Genomic DNA, 16,541 nt, shown 5'->3' on the forward strand with positions numbered 1-16,541 from the left:
TTCACTGGTGTAACAGTGACATAAAGGTTATGGGGGAGACTAATTGCTTCTGTATTGGATTTAAGAGCCGCTACTTAGGAGGGAATTTGTGACTGATACTATAAACATGGTCAAAATTCCATGGCTTGGAAGGCCATAGGCCTGGGGAACCTAGTGTTATCTTACTAAATAGATGTGTTGTCAAACTGACTTCTAAATATTTATGTTCAAAACCATAGACCAGTACTGCCCTCAACCATGGCTGGGAAAACTCTCTGCAGTGGTCAGCAGTTAACGCAGATTCATAACTGGTCAAAGTTTTACGAATAAGTGACTACTGAGTGCTCAGCCCTAAATGGGGCAACTATATCAACCCCCCATAACACACAAAGCTTAGGGAACATCAAAGAAAAGGAGCCTGGAAAAAAAATAAAAGGTAGAGGATGGGGAGGATGCTGGGAAATTGTGTCTTCTGGATATAGCAAAGCCAGTGCTCTCATGGCCTCAATGGAGCTGCGGCCACCTGCCCACCTGCACAAGATCAAGCCGACAATATCAGTTGACATCCCCATAGGCAGCACTGTCTGGACTCGGTAACATACAGAAACATAGACCGGAAGAGGATGGGAAGAGAAGGAGATATTTTATAGGTGCCTGAAGGAGGGGAGGGTGTTGGGGTAGATACAACTAAGATATATTGTTTGTAAGTATAAAATAGTTAAAGAATAAAATAAACATATTAAATTTTTATAGACTTTGTTGTCCAAGTGTCTCCAGATGCAGAAGAGCCAAGGCATTAGAGCATTCATGAGAAGTAAGCCTGGAAGACACCACATTTTATCTCTGCTTCATCAGCACCTGCGCTGCAGTGCTGATTGCTCAGCACATCACTGTGGTGCCTTGCTCTAAATGTAGTGGTGCCATTCCTGCCGCTTTCATCTGAGAGCAACAGGAAATCAACTGGAAGGGGCTGAAGATTGAGGAAGCATGTTACGTCATCTGCGTGCACGTACATGTAAATGATATGCTCTGCTGGATACAGCAGGCTGAGGGGGTCAGCTCCTGACATCACTGGGGAAGCCCTCCTCTCATGGCGTTGACTGCAGCAATTGCAGCAGGTGCACACAAATGCAGCCTCAGCAAGATGAACACATTCTTCTATGCTTCCCTGTGCATTTCAAAGAAAAATACTTCCTTGAATATTTATGACTATCTCAACTGAAGAAAGGAACTCGTTATCCACCTGGAATCCATATTCTCAACAAATTAAGTTCTCTACAGAAGGGGGAAGAAGGTGGCTGGTTTGAGATACGTCATTGATAACTTCCATGACAGGACTTTGACAAAATTACTCCATCATAACCTACTCCCTGTTTTCTTTGGAGCACACAGCACACTCATGCTTCCCGGCATCAAGGCAATCCACATCAACAACATTTTTTTCTCAAAGGGATCCTGAAAAGTAATTTAACTCTAGTATTGTGTGTTATTTGTAGACTAGTTAACCATAGAGTTCTGGAGGTCTGTACAGACAGACAGGAAGTGATATGGCTGGGTGAAGAGAGGGATATAAAGTGGGAAGAGACAGTAGTTTGGCCCTTTTATAGCTGAGGAGTTAGCAAGAGAAAAGTTGGCTGTGACTTGCTCCTTTCTCAGATCTTTCAGCATTTGCCTCAATGTCTGGTTCTGGGTTTCTATTATTGAGACCAACTAGAACTTGTGTAACATACTCCATTTTGATCCTTCAGCATGGACGCACATCAAGGCGCCCCAACCTGTCCGGAAAGAGCAGCAATCTAGTGCAACCTTCCTGAGAAAATGAATAATCCCAGAATAACAAAACTCAGCGTTCCTTAGCCCACCCTTGCCATACCACAGACAGATACTGGAGAGAGCTAGAGGGTGTGCCTCACTCTGGCACAGGTGCCACAAACGCACCCCAAGCAATCTCCCTCCTCCTCTATACCCAACCTGTCTCAGTCCTGAAATTTTTGAACCAACAGTTGTTCCCATGGCCTTGGGGGCCTGCAGAAGGATTCTCAGGGGTTTGGGTTCTCTGTCTCTAAAATAGTTAGAGATTTGGGATTTGGTTGCTGAGACTGTTATTGTTAGCCACTTGGTCACCAAAGGAAAACGCCACATATCAGGGAGCATCCCAGAGTCTGACTTCACAAACCCTGCCACAGTGGAATTACTCTGAGAAAGGCTTCATGCTACAATAGCAGTCACTGGTGTAACAAGTCAGAGTTTCCTTCAGAGCAACGCTTGTCACCCTTCCTGACGCTGCGACCCTTTAATACAGCTCTGCATGTTGTTGGGGACCCTCACCATAAAATAATTTCCATCGCTAATTTATAGCTGCAATTTTGCTAGTGTTATGAATTGCAATGTAAATATCACTGTTTTCCAATGATCTTAGGCAACCCCTATAAAAAGGGTCATTCACTGCCCCCAAAGGGGTCACGTCCACTGCTTTAGAGGCTGAAGCGTGCAATCTGAAGGAAGAGAGGAGGTTCCAGGACCCTCCCAGGTGAGAGGACCTGCAAGGCATTAGCCCTTTCTCTGTGCTTAGTTACATATGTGCTGTGCACATTGTTACAAATGCCTCAGGCAATTTCCATTCACATCTAAAAGTGGAGGTCTACAAAAGGCTTCTTCCACAGACAATCTCATCCAGGAGGAGTGAAATCATTTGAAATCATCTTAGCTTGCACCCCATTCTGCTACTTGGACCCCATTGCATAGGAACCCCATAAAATGCTTGGAGATACTCAGATAGCTCTCCTTGCTAGTGTCTTCTAAAATCATGTCTATTTTCATAGCGACCACATGCCTGGCTACGCTAGAGGGCACTTAAACACTGCATTCTGTGTAGACCATCTTTGACACTGGCACTGGTGGTGCTTGGGGAAAAGGGCGAGAGTGTGGGGACTATCGGGAGGATGGTGGAAGGCACATACTCATTTGAACATGCCTTCCCTACACTCAGCACTATTTGAGGAAGCTACTGAGTCCCACTTGGGAGCCCAAATCTTAATTATACACTATAATTGTTGTTAATGGGACGTGTACATTGAACCCAGCAAGACCGGTGGCGCGCCATGCCAGCGTGACTCATCTCCCAGATTGTGTCTTTATTTGTATAAATAGGAACGAAGCAAAAATCTCACCCATTCTCCGCATTGTGAAGAGGGAGGGATGTGCAGCCTGTACTATGGTGGCCAGATGCTCTTTTCATCTTGTTGAAAATCAACATGCAGTGCTGGTGATCCTCAAATAGAAAGCTTCTCTCCTTGGGGACAGTAGCTCTGTATGTTTGGAATGATAACATTCTATAAATAAATAAAAAAGATTATTAAGAACACTGTGTAAATCTCCTAGTCAAACATCCCTTCAAGCAACTATCAGCAGTGATCCGGTCTGGTCCCCTAATCCCACTGTATACAAACACATGGCATAAATACAGTATTTAACAAGCACCAGAGAAGCAGCCTCATGCTTACAGGAAAGAACTAGCATCCCCACCCCAGTGTGCCTGGCCACCTCCGCAACAGCTCTTGCGTTGATTCTTCTGCCTGAATGAAGCTGCCAGCTCATAGCTGAGTAAATCTCAGGCATAACCAGCTAGTTAAATCAAACATGAAAATATTAACTTGTTCCCATATCCTTTTCGTTCCATTTCAGTGAATTCATGAATATCCATTAGAAAGCACATTTGTAAGCATGCACGGGCTTCCTTGAGGTCTGGCACAGTCTCTGGGTTTAAAGAGAACCAGAGGGAGAGGAGGAAGACTCCAAAGCACATGAATGGCAATTCTATGGGACCCAACCTCTCCTGGGGGGACTCACTTTCCTTGTCATTGTCTCCTTTGCCCTCCTGTTCTTGCTTTCTCTCACACCCATGGCTCATGTGTCTGTGTGTGTGTCTGTCTGTCTGTGTCTGTGTGTGTCTGTGTGTGTGTCGTATGTATGAGTCCACATGTGTGTGCACGAGTGCATTGCATGCATGTGTACATATGTGTGTGCACCGTGTGTGCATGTATGTGTTAGTACATTTGTCTTTTCTCCTCTCAGTCTGAGTTTGTAATTCTCCTTCAGTTTCGTTCTGTGTTTGACAGAGTACGTGTGTATGGGCACACATGTGGGTGCACGGTAAGCATGTTTGTATACATGTGGAGGTCAGAAGACAACATCTCCCTTTTGTCTGAGACACAGTCTCCTCTTGACCTGGGACTTACAAGGTGGCTAGCCTAGCTGACAGAAAGTGTCAGGGTCCACCTGTCCTTGCCTCCTGCCGCACAGGCACTGGGGATGAAGCTCAGGTCCTTCCACACACAGGGCAAGCACGCTACCAGCTGAGCCATCTCCCCAACCTTCAGCTTCTTTCTTTATCATCCACTAATTGGGCCTAAGGCCTGGGTTCGCAGGCGTGCTACGCTAACAGACAGCATGACACCCTGAGGGTGACAAGCTGCACATAATATTCTGACTTTCTTTGTTCGTCCTTGGTGTGCTGTGATAGCATGCCATTTCCAGGTTTGGGCTGCAAACACACCAGTATGCGAGTGTTTCCTCAGTCCAGCGATGACCTGAAAGCAAGCATTTTTAGCGTATAGTTGAATGAATATACTACTGTTTTTCTTTCTCTGTCTGATTATAAAGGTCAGCCACTCACATACCCCCAGGAGGCTCAGCCAATGGAGGATCCTCTCTGTGAGAGGCAGCATGATTCCCAAGATGGTCACTGCAGTATCCCCTGCTAAGGTTGCTTCTGTCCAGGATGATGATAAATGGGGGGACAGACACTCAAGTACACTGCCCACCAGGGACACTCGCCACCAGAAGTGCCCCTACTACTCCTCTCTTCCTCTTCCCTATTTTCCTCTTCCTCTTTATTTAACACCTTCCATATCAGACAAGCCTTCCTTGAGGGGTAGGAGGACCCTCAAGGGGAGCATGGGGCTCTGAGTCCAAGATGAGACCAAGTCAAGACCTCAGATCATCTGTCACAGGTGACTGCCAAGCAGCTCCCCTGGTTCAGATTCTCAGCAAGACTCTTGTGTTTGCATTTGCAACTGAGAGCCAACGTTGGTTTAGAAAGCGACTTATCCATATATTAGTATAGGCTTTTAATGTGCAGTTAAAATCAAATGCAGGTCAAACAAGTGCAGGCATTTGCTCAGGATGCTATGGCAAAATACCATACAGTGGATATTTCGAACTATAGAAATTCTCTCTCAGAGCTGAAAATGCTAAAATTCCAGACCAAGGTGTCAGCAGATCTGGTCTCCTTGGAAGCATCTCTGCCTGTCTGGCTTGCAGAGGGCTGCCTCCCTGCCACACCTTCATATGTCTCTTGTGTGTGCAGCCCTGGCCATTTTAGAATGTGGCTGAATTTGCTGCTCTTGTGGGCAGAGATGGCAGAAGGTGTGTGACCCCTTTAAAGGCCTAATTTCAACAAGCGTCACTGAGGCCCTTGGTGAGAAATCTGGGGACCTGGTAACGGGTACCCTTGTGTCTCCAGGAGTGTCTGGATTCCTGCCTCGTTTTGCTTGAACCAATACAGAAGTCTTAACCTTGATCCTCTGAGGTCACTGTGTTTCCCCCACTGCAACAATGATGGTTAATACAACAGCAGTTACAAGGAGTGTATACCAGTTACAAACCAACCCAGCTGAAAAAAAGCAAGGTGATTTTGCTCAGGTTAAACAGAGAAAGGGAGTCTTGTCTGCAGCAGCTTTGGGGTCTGGTGGGTTTTATTTAAAAGGGGAGATGTAATCGTTTGTTCTTAAGATACTTTTATATGGCACTTTAGATGTTTAACTAACACTTAAATGCTGCGAGAATACATACCCACCGACTGGGGCGTGGCTCATGGACTGTTTACCTGGATGCAGAAGCTTGTCCAGCCCCTTCCTCCTGTCTCTGCCTCCCCAGTGCTGGGATTAAAGGCAGGTGCCACCACACCTTGAACTCACAGAGGTCTGTCTACCTTTGCATCCCAAGTGTTGGGATTAAAGGTGTGTACCACCACACCCAACTACTCTCTCTCTCTCTCTCTCTCTTTCTTTTTTTCTTTATTTTGAGAACTTTAACCTTTTTTTTACCCAAGCCTGCATAAGAGGTCCTTCTGTTTGTGCGTTGCTTTCATTGGTTAATCAATAAAGAAACTGCTTGGCCTGATAGGGCAGAACTTAGGTAGGCAGAGGAGACAGAACTAAATTCTCGGAGGAAGAAAGCAGGGAGAGAGCCACCATGGAGAAGCCAGGTCAGACATGCTAAATCTTTTCCGGTAAGCCACGACCTCACGGTGAAATACAGGTTAATAGAAATGAGTTAAATCAAGATGTGAGTTAGCCAATAAGAGGCTAGAGATAATGGGCCAAGCAGTAATTTAATTAATACAATTTCTGTGTGATTATTTCAGGTGTAAGATAGCTGGGCACCCGGGACAAAAAGCAGGCCCTCCCTCTATCAACACTTAAACACATGTGTGCTCATATACATACATACATACACACACACACACACACACACACACTAATGTGGCTCGGTGTGTTATCTTCACACACATGCAACGAGTCCTGGTTAACACCATCCTTTCTTTTTCTGCTCCCCTCACTTCCCCATCTCCCATTACCATTCACTACCAAGCTTTGGCTACTGCATGAGAGATGCTGTGTACTGTTTGTCTGTCCATGCTGACCTTACTGGACTTAACATAATGTCTTTTGGCTCCATTCATTTTACTGAAAACTGTGTAGTATAATTTCTTTGGTACTGAATAATATTCCATTGTGTTTTCCCACCACATTTTCATGAGCTGTTCCTCCCTACGCTGGGCTGATTCCACAGCTCAGCTATTCTAGGGTGCCCACTAGATTCTCAATTGCCTAATACTTTGCTGTATAATTTGTATTCTACAATCAGTTTCTTTTAACAAATAGGCTCCTATTCTCTTGAGGACAGTCTGAGAACCTCAGAAATATCGGCTATTGACAGCCCCCCTCAAATCACATCTAGTAGCTAAGGGAAGGAGGGCCTTTGAGGCTGGTCCTGAATGACAAGACTTCTGGGTGACAGAATCTTGGTCTCATTTCCGTCTTTTGAGAACATCAGCAGCAGTTTGGAATAAATGTGAATATCATGGAGAGACAGGAGAAGTCAGCTATACACCTCAATTAATAAAGCAAAGCTCTCCCAGAAGTTGGCCTCCCAGGATCTGATGTTGTAGCAGCTGCTTTGGGAGACAAATCTCTTAGGTCTCTTAGCCCTGGCCTGGCTGGAGGATTCACATGAAGGAGTCACAGAAGCCATAGGTTCCAACGGCTGCTCCCTGTGTTGTGACTCAGAAGTGCATGAAGTTTTAGCTGCTATAAATTTAAAATGAACCCTGTAGTAGTTTGGATGAAATGGCCCTATGGACTCATAGGGACTAGCACTATTAGGAGGTGTAGCCTTGCTGGAGCAGGTGTGGCACCGTTGAAGGAAGTGTGTCACTGGATGTGGGCCTTGAGGTCTCAGAAGCTCAAGCTATACCTGATGTCTCTTCCTGTTGTCTGTGGATCTAAATGTAGAACTCGCAGCTACCTCTCCAACATCATGTCTGCCTGTATTCCACTATGTTTCCTGCCATGATGATAATGGACTAAACCTCTGAACTGTAAGCCAGCCCCAGTTAAACACTTTCCTTTATAAGAGTTGCTGTGGTCATAGTGTCTCTTCACAGCTATAGAAATTATAACTAAAACAAACCCTATTGTGTCTTCTATGCCTTAGTATGCTCTCCCCCCCCCCCTCTCTCTCTCTCTCACACACACACACACACACACACACACACACACACACCACATTTCACAGTAATATAAAAAGAACAAAGTTTTGCTTAAATGTGTTAGACACAGTATACATATTAGTCTTCTCTTTCATCTAAAACCTTTCTGTAATGACAAGAGAGAAATTGAACAGTTATAAATGCTTATGCCAGAGAGGTAACTGCAGCAGGTAGCTGTGGAAACATCTGGGGGGGGGGGAAGGTCCTTCTGCATATGTGCTACTTTTATTGGATAATGAATAAAGCTGTTTTGGCCAATGGCTTAGCACAGTAAAGCCAGGCAGGAAATCCAAACAGAGATAGACAGAGTAGGCAGAGTTGAAATAACACCATGTAGCTGCCAAAGGAGAAAGATGCTATACCTTACCAGTAGGCCACATCCTCGTGCTGATACATAGATTAATATAAATGGGTTAATTTAAGATATAAGAGCTAGCTAGAAAGATGCCTAAGCCGTGGGACAAACAGTGTTGTAATTAATAGCTTCTGTGTGATTATTCAGGTCTGAGCAGTCAGGGAACGAGAAAGTAGCCTCCATTTACAGGGGGAAGAAAGAGTGATGGAAAAACAACGACCTAGGTGGAGTAGAAGAACCTGGATACCTGGAGAAAGATGTGCAAGTTGGCAGTAGGGGTGGGCAGGAGAATTCTGGATTATTTGATACACCTGTAGAAAATGCCTAAATGCAGTTTCAGGCAGATATCATGGGCTTGGAAAATTGTGAGGGGTTCACCTGCAGGAAAGTGGGAAGTTTCGTGTGCAGAGGAGAGTACGGTGAACTAAGCACTGTGCCTTAGCCCAGGAGAATGGACAGGCACATAGGCAAGAAACAGAAACACTCACACAGTCTAGGCAAGTGGTCCAAAAGATGTCGGAGGGAGAGTGAACAGACAGTGAGGAAAAGCCCCGCTACTGTGATGTGAAATAAACAGACAGTGCTTAAGCCAGACAGCTGAGAATGAGAAATGTTAGCAAATTGTTTCTAACTGGAAAGGCACCTAGGCAAAGAGCTTCAAGAACTTGGGGTCACTCCCAACAGACAGGGGCAGTGAGGAAAAAAAGAGGGTGCTGTTGCATCGAGCCTTGGCGGTTTCTTAGTTAGAGTCATGTGAATTATAATTCACCCTTGATATCTACGAGTAATTGATGGCAGTATCCCCAGGCACCTCCAAATCCAGGATTCTGGGGTCTAGCATAATATCATACATTTGTGTATGATCTATGTACGCCTTCCCATTTGAACCACCTCTACATTCTTTATAACACTAAATTGCTATGTAACTACTATAAAATAATCATTTTTGGTCCAAGTCTATATACACTCTGTATATACAGTATTAAAATATTTCATATTTTATTCTATGTGTGCCTATATGAACATGTGTGTGTGTGTGTGTGTGTGTGTGTGTGTGTGTGGTGTATAACCAGGGAACATGGTGGATGAGTATATTTTAAGAAAAAATAACAATATACTAAATAAATTATTATAAAAATAGATAAAGAGCTGAAAAGATGGTTCGGTGGATAAAAGGGTGCAAGCACAACCCCTGAGTGCAGATTCCCAGTATCCACTAAAGAAGACCTGCCATTATGGACCTATAACCCTACTGTGGGTAGATGGTAGAGAAAAGTAAGTACCTGTGAGACCTGCTGGTCAACCAGTCTAGCCAAAAATGGCTAACTGCAAGTTCAGTAAGAGACCTTTCATCAAAAAGTGGCAGGGGAGCGATTAAGGAAGAGAATCTGAGGTCAACTTCTGGCCTCCAAATGCCTCTGCATTGTCAAGCATACCTTTGTGTACAAGATACAAAACACACAACACAAACAACACCCATACACCACATGTATACATCACAATACACTGCACATATTACACACCACACACATACCCGACATATAAACCACACACACACACACCACAAACTTCACATGTATATACATGCGACATACATACTCATGCAGGCACACACACACCAAAAGAAATAACATAGTAAATATATAAATGTATAAGGGAAGGAAAGGCAGGCAGAAGAGTGGATGGGTGGGGGTGATGAATAGACAATTTTGAGCTTTCTGTTGACACCAAGAACCATGAAAAAAGGCTGCAGGCATGGGTGCTCTGTTGCCAAAAGATGGGCATTAGAGAATAAAGATAAAAATATTGCTTCCTGGGTAGTGTAAGAAAGATTCAGAACTGAGAAAAATGACATTAAAACTAAGGAAACTTTTCACTTCTGGAAGAGTGGAGCAAAATGAATCTGAGACAGTCACAAGCCAGTTCCCATTGACCAACTGCAGGAGACATGAATCAAATCAGATCCAGACTGGTGACCCCTGGAAAGATGTGGGTGCATACAGCCTGCCCCACCCTGGAGAGTTGTGGGTGCATACAGCCTGCCCCATCCTGGAGAGATGTGGGTGCATGCAGCCAGCCCCACCCTGGAGAGATGTGGGTGCATGCAGCCTACCCCACCCTGGAGAGCTGTAGGTGCATGCAGCCTGCCCTGACCCCTGGAGAGATGTGGGTGCATGCAGCCAGCCCTGACCCCTGGAGAGATGTGGGTGCATGCAGCCCGCCCTGACCCCTGGAGAGATGTGGGTGCATACAGCCCGCCCCACCCTGGAGAGATGTGGGTGCATACAGCCCGCCCCACCCTGGAGAGATGTGGGTGCATGCAGCCCGCCCCACCCTGGAGAGATGTAGGTGTAGGCAGCCAGCCCTGACCCCGGAGAGATGTAGGTGCATGTAGCCAGCCCTTATCCCTGAAAAGACGTGGCTGTATGCAGCCTACCCTGTGGGTAGAGATTCAGGACTGAAGTTTCACTTAAACACACCTGTCTTCTTCTAGATCATGTCTGGCCTGTTAGATTACTTGCCTGCATGATGCTGTATCTGTGAAGTCTGCAGACTTAGAACTGAGAAACTGTGAGACTCTTAGGAATGGCATTGATTCCTTAGTCTTGAGAAACATATTTAAAACATTAACACATTACATTACCCATGGTGAGTATCTTCTCTTATTAATTGGTAAAAATAACTTAAAGAGAAAAAGGAGTGCTTATGGAGTTGTGCACCACCAGTTACAGGGGACACTGAGAAACCAGCATGGATAGAGAGTGATGAGTCCACATTCAGGCACAGGAAGAGAACTTGAGGCTCTGTATGATTTTCTATATGATGTGGACTACTACAGAAGTCAATGCCTTAAACTCAATCTTCTACGTCCAGTCTCTGATCAGTTAGGAACTGGTATAAGAGTGGAAGTCTGGGTGTATTTAGCAAGGTTTAAAAGATTCAAATTAGAGTTGAAGAGAAATATCCCATGGACTTGGAATTTTGAGGAAAAGCATGGAAGATGGGAAGGAAGTCAGCTCAGAGAGTGAATACAGTGTGTGACATATAATCAGATTAGGTGGAAGTCCTGGCTGGTCCTGCTGGTGAGCTTACAACACTGCTTTAGAAGGCAGATGTCCAAAAACTAGTGGCAAGAGCATGGATCCAAAGTATTAGAACTTGAATGTAAGGGAAGCTTACAATACTTCAAACTGTGAGCAGGTCCAGCTCACAGAGTTTCATGACTATATACCAATAGATATTATTACCTTTTCTTTCACACACTGATCCAACACTATATCAGTTTTACTATTGTCTTGCTCCCTTAAGACTCTTATTAAAAATGAAGAAAAGGAAACACATACACACAAAAAAGTCTCTTTAAGTCTCTGTGGTATTCTCTGTACCCCACCAATACTGGGGGTTGCACCCATGGCCTCATGTATACTCTGCAAGTTTTTATACCAGGAGGCTATACTTCTGGTTTTCATTTGCTTTTTATTTGAAGTGGGGTCTCGCTAAGTTGCCCGGGATGGTCTTATCCTTGTGAGCCTTCAGCTCCAGGTTCCCCAGCAGCTTGGGTGATAGACCTGTGCCACCAGATGAGGCCTCTCTTGGGATTCTCTTCTCTCATCAGTCTTCCTGGATGGTCAAATAGCCAATGGGCAGGACTCTGACCAGCAAGCCAAGACACAGATCCAAGCCACTGGGCCAATGAGATCATGCCTTGTCCCCTCTCATGTGCAAGAGGTGGATCCAAACCCCTGGGCTGATGAGACCATGCCTTGTCCCCTCTCTCGTCCAAGCTCTATGTGAAGGGTTTTCTTTCCAACAACAAAGGCCGCTGTGGTTGGGACCACGGCTTTAGAAATGTGGTTGTTAAGTCAGGCACAGCATTTCTAAGGATGTGTGAAGGGGTGGAGATGCAGAATGACTAAGAGCTCAGAGGACCAGGGTCCAGTTTCCAGCGCCCACATCAGCGAATTCACAACTGACCGTTACCACCCACCTCAGAGAGCCCACAACTGCCTGGAACACTAATTCTAGAGACTTGCATGTCCTTTAATGGATCTGTGCATATACTCAAACAGATATACATAATTTAACAAATAAAAATAAACCTTAAAAAAGAATGAGTGACTTCAAACATCCAAGGTCCTATGCACTGTTTTGTAGCAACTTCAAGTCCTGTGACCACTTGTGACCAATGAAGTGCCACACAGGAAGACCACTCTCCTGTCACCAACTGCTTCCAGTCAGCTTCTCCTCACACCATTAGAGGTAGTGGGTGCACAGGCTACTCTCGAGAGAAACCTCTAATCTCAGTAAGGGGTGGCTCACACAGAAATGTGTGAGGTTGAGATGTATCTATTGAAGGGCTCCCCCCAAGGACCTGGCTTCCTCCCGCTCAACTGCGCATAAGAGGAATGGCTGAAAGCTGCCCTCAGTCACAGTACTGCCTGGAGCCCTGCCCCAGAGAGCCACTCTTTTCTTAATGTGTGTGTGCACATGAGTGCCCATGTATGTGGTGGTTAGAGGCAAGCTTTGACTCAGAAATGCCACCTCTCTCCTCTGCAACTTGGTCTCCCATTGGTCTGGAACTCACTGATCAGGTTAAGGAGGCTGCCCATAGGCCCCAGGGACTCTGTCGCTCTCTTTCTAGTGCCACACTGGGACAATTTTTCATGAGTTCTAGAGTATAAAAGTTGGGTCCACTTACTCACAAAAAAATAGCATTTTACCAAGTGAACTATCCACCCAGACCCCCAGATACCATTTGTATTGACTTCTACATCAGTATAATATTGGAAAAATGACACGGGGAAAGAGGATGCAATCAAAACTCACACTAGCCACACATGAGTCTAAAGAACTTTCTGTTACCAACTGTCCGATAAGAAAGAAATTTGTGAGTAGGTAGATTGGAGAAAAATAAAAAGTATAAAAGAAAGAGGTGTGTTTTTCCATCTAAGAGGGAAAGGAGAGGAGAGGAGAGGAGAGGAGAGAGAGAGAGAGAGAGAGAGGAGAGAAGAGAGGAGATATAAATCAGAATCCGCCCCAGGAAGCATGACAAGCCACTCTGCAGCCATCGTGTTGAAGGACTTTGATGGCTTCATTCTCCGGCCAGACAGCAGGAGCCCGGAGCTGTGGGTGTGGGTGCACAGCAGCTGTGCTCTGTCTCTACAGCTGCAACCAGCTCTGTCCTTAAGGCGCCCATGAGGACGTGTCTGCAGGAACTGCCATGGCAATTGATAAGATGCCGGTCGGGAAGTGGGGACTTTTCACAGGTTCCGACCTGAAGCTGATCCTTAAAATGAATTGGAAGCATCTGGCTGCTTTGCTGTCGCTAGGTAATGATGCAGCCGCGTCACACGCCCAGATGTGATCCTACATTGCCGCAGCTGTGCTGGTGGGAGTTTCAACACCCAGAGCATCTGCTGCTGGGACTCTGCGGTACCATTTTCACTCCATCTCTCCAGGCTCTTAGTCGCTCCCCAGAAAGTGTACTTTCTTTCCACTCAGAGTTTTTCGATTAGCCAAAGGTGTTTTTCCCAGCAAAGGCATGCCCACGAAATTCTATGAAGCATGGAAGGGAGGTCCACCGCTTCTTCAAACTCATAGCCCAACTAAGGGGCTGTAATACTAATTATTTTTCTGAGGCTTGACAAAATATCACATTGTAACTAGACAAAGGACACATTGTTAGTTGCACACTTAGAAGAAATGACTTGTAACGAAATGACCTCTGGATGTCAAACACAGTAAGCAAGAGGCACCTTTAAGTTTGAAAATGGTGACCTCTGGGCTATTTCCTGGCGTCACACAGCTGGATGCATACAGCTCACCTGGCGCAGTATATGTGACCTATACTGTACCCCTTAGAGCACAGCCCTTCGGCCATCTCAGATAACAGAAACACAGCAGAGCTAAGAAGAGCAGCAAGAACGAGAAGAGCCATAACATTATTCACAGATATTGAGTAATATCTGAGATTTATTCTAAAGAAACAATCTCCCGTATGGAAAAGTGTTACAGATAAATATGCTTATCATGGGATTAATTATGTTGAAAAAATGGTTTTGATGGATTGTACTGAATATGGAAATAGTTAAAATAATGGGGTGTCTCTACTCCTGCAGCACTAGTGGAGGGTCCTCGTGAGGGACTGAACTGTTCCAGCTGCTCGGGCAGCAATTCAAAGGATATTTACTGACGCTAAGAGTAGCGCGGGAGAGTGTTCCTGACATCTAGCAAGTGAAAAGCCAAACAGCAAACTTGTTTGCACATACTGCATGCATCCTATCAAAACACAGAACTTGAATATGACCTCAAGTAACAGCCCAATCGCAGCAGAGCTATTGTGTTTGAGTGGTACAATCATGGGCAATTTTCTTCTTTCCTCAATTTTCCTAATTATTTACAGAATGTCTACATCACTGGAGTGAATAAAAAAGACAAAAGTGGGTTGGTACAGCATGACCAAGACCTGCCACCTGCCAAGACTAAATCAAATCTAATCGAGTGTCAACCAAATCCAAAGCTGGCCGCCTACAGCTCTGTTTCCCCAGCACAACTTGGTACTAACTTCGTCTGGCATTATACTTACCTTATTTGTTTACTATTTATGAGATACGTGTATGTATGTGGGCACACAAGTGTCACTACACAGGGATAGGGGTCAGAAGATAACATCCGGGAGCCCATTCTCTCTTTCTACCCTGTGTGTCCTGGGGATCAAACTTAGCTCCTTGACCTTCACCCTACTGAGCCAGCTCTCCGTCCTTGCCCGACATTTTAAGGAATCTAGAATGAAATTAATCCAATATTCCTTCACCTGTCAGGAAGGGTAGTACTAGCGACAGACTGAGAAAAAACCAATCCAGCTTTGCATGAATAAGTGAGGGGGGGGGGACAACTCACTTTCCTTACTTTAGTAATTGATAAGGTATGGGGGCTGGCAAAATGGCTTGGGAGTTCGTAGGCTTTCCTCCAAGCCTTCCTACCTAAATCTCTGGAGCCCACATAGTGAAAAACAACTGACTGCTACAAGTTGTCCTCTGACTTCCACGTGTGTGCCAGAGCTTGCAAGTGAACACACACACACACACACACACACACACACACATAAATGAAATGTTTTGTTTTGTTTTGTTTTTTAAGAGAAAAATAAACTCAAAACAAGGGTCCTCTCTCTAATTCCTCCTGGCAACATTTCTGTGCCTTGGAAACTTGGGAAGAGAGAACACGGTATCCCTTTGTCCCCAGATGTCTTTCCCAACCCCACATTGAGCCTAAAAGAGAAAAGACTCAGCCACTGCTGCTTTGGAAGGACTTTTTCTCACCCCCAACGGTCCTCTCAAATTTTACAATGATACCATTGATTTTTTTTTTAATATCCAAAAACACATTACTATTTCTTAGTATTTTGGAGGCCAACTTAATTTAGGAGTGAAAAGGGATGACAGAGTGATCGCCAACTGATTAATTTCAGAATTTCTCAAGAAAATGCTGACCCAGCGCTGTGGCCCTCCTGCACACCATTATAATGCTTTGATTTCCTGTCACCGTGGATGGCTTAAAAAAGCGAAAGTAAATAGGAGACATGGAAAATCAATGTGAGGTGCTGAATCGTTCCAGCTGCCGAGGCTCTGTTAATTACATCATATTTTCCCGGAGACATTCAGCTCAAACTTGCCAAGTGCCTGCATCTGGAGGCTGCCTGTCATCCTGCTGGGGGAAGAGTCTCTCCCCAGGCAGCTCGGTTAACTGCAAAAGGACAAGCTATCCCAGGAAAGCAGCTTGTTCAGGCCAACTCTCTGAGGCAAATCCCCAGCAACACCCTGCCTTCCGTTACCATAGAGATAGGAGGTGCCAGGAGCTGGCGAGAGGCTGCCAGGGTCTCAGGGAGAAGGTTAGTCAGTGTGCACAGTGTGAACCTGAGGGAAAAGCAGGTCCATCCTATTTGGGTGGGCCAGCACTGTGGTGGGCTAAGGGGGAGAGAGAGAGAGAAGAGATCAGAGGTCACAAAAGGCAAGCAAGCAAGGAGAAACAAAAAAGAAGGGCCAGGCTTTGTAAAGAGTCAACTGGTGCCATCATGGGACTCAGAACAAAAGCCCTCAATACCCACCCGCTCTTTCGCCTGGGCGATAAGACACAGCTTCTGATTGCTTCTTCACAGGCCTCCTACCACTACTGTGACCAGTCCTGAGGTGCACTCGCTTGTCTTCCTCATGGCCAGCCATACCATCCCTTCTCTGCAATGGAGTATGACAAAACCAACTCAGCTTTGCATGACACTTCACATCCTTCCAGAAAATTCTGGGACTCCATTTTCTTTCCATGATTATGTACACTAGGAGATGGCTTTCGCTGTTTTTATCTTTACACTTCTAC

Source organism: Microtus oregoni, unplaced genomic scaffold (genome assembly GCF_018167655.1).
Source record: "Microtus oregoni isolate MIOR12 unplaced genomic scaffold, Mior012 000011F_ref0000422, whole genome shotgun sequence".
NCBI classification, from domain to species: domain Eukaryota; kingdom Metazoa; phylum Chordata; class Mammalia; order Rodentia; family Cricetidae; genus Microtus; species Microtus oregoni.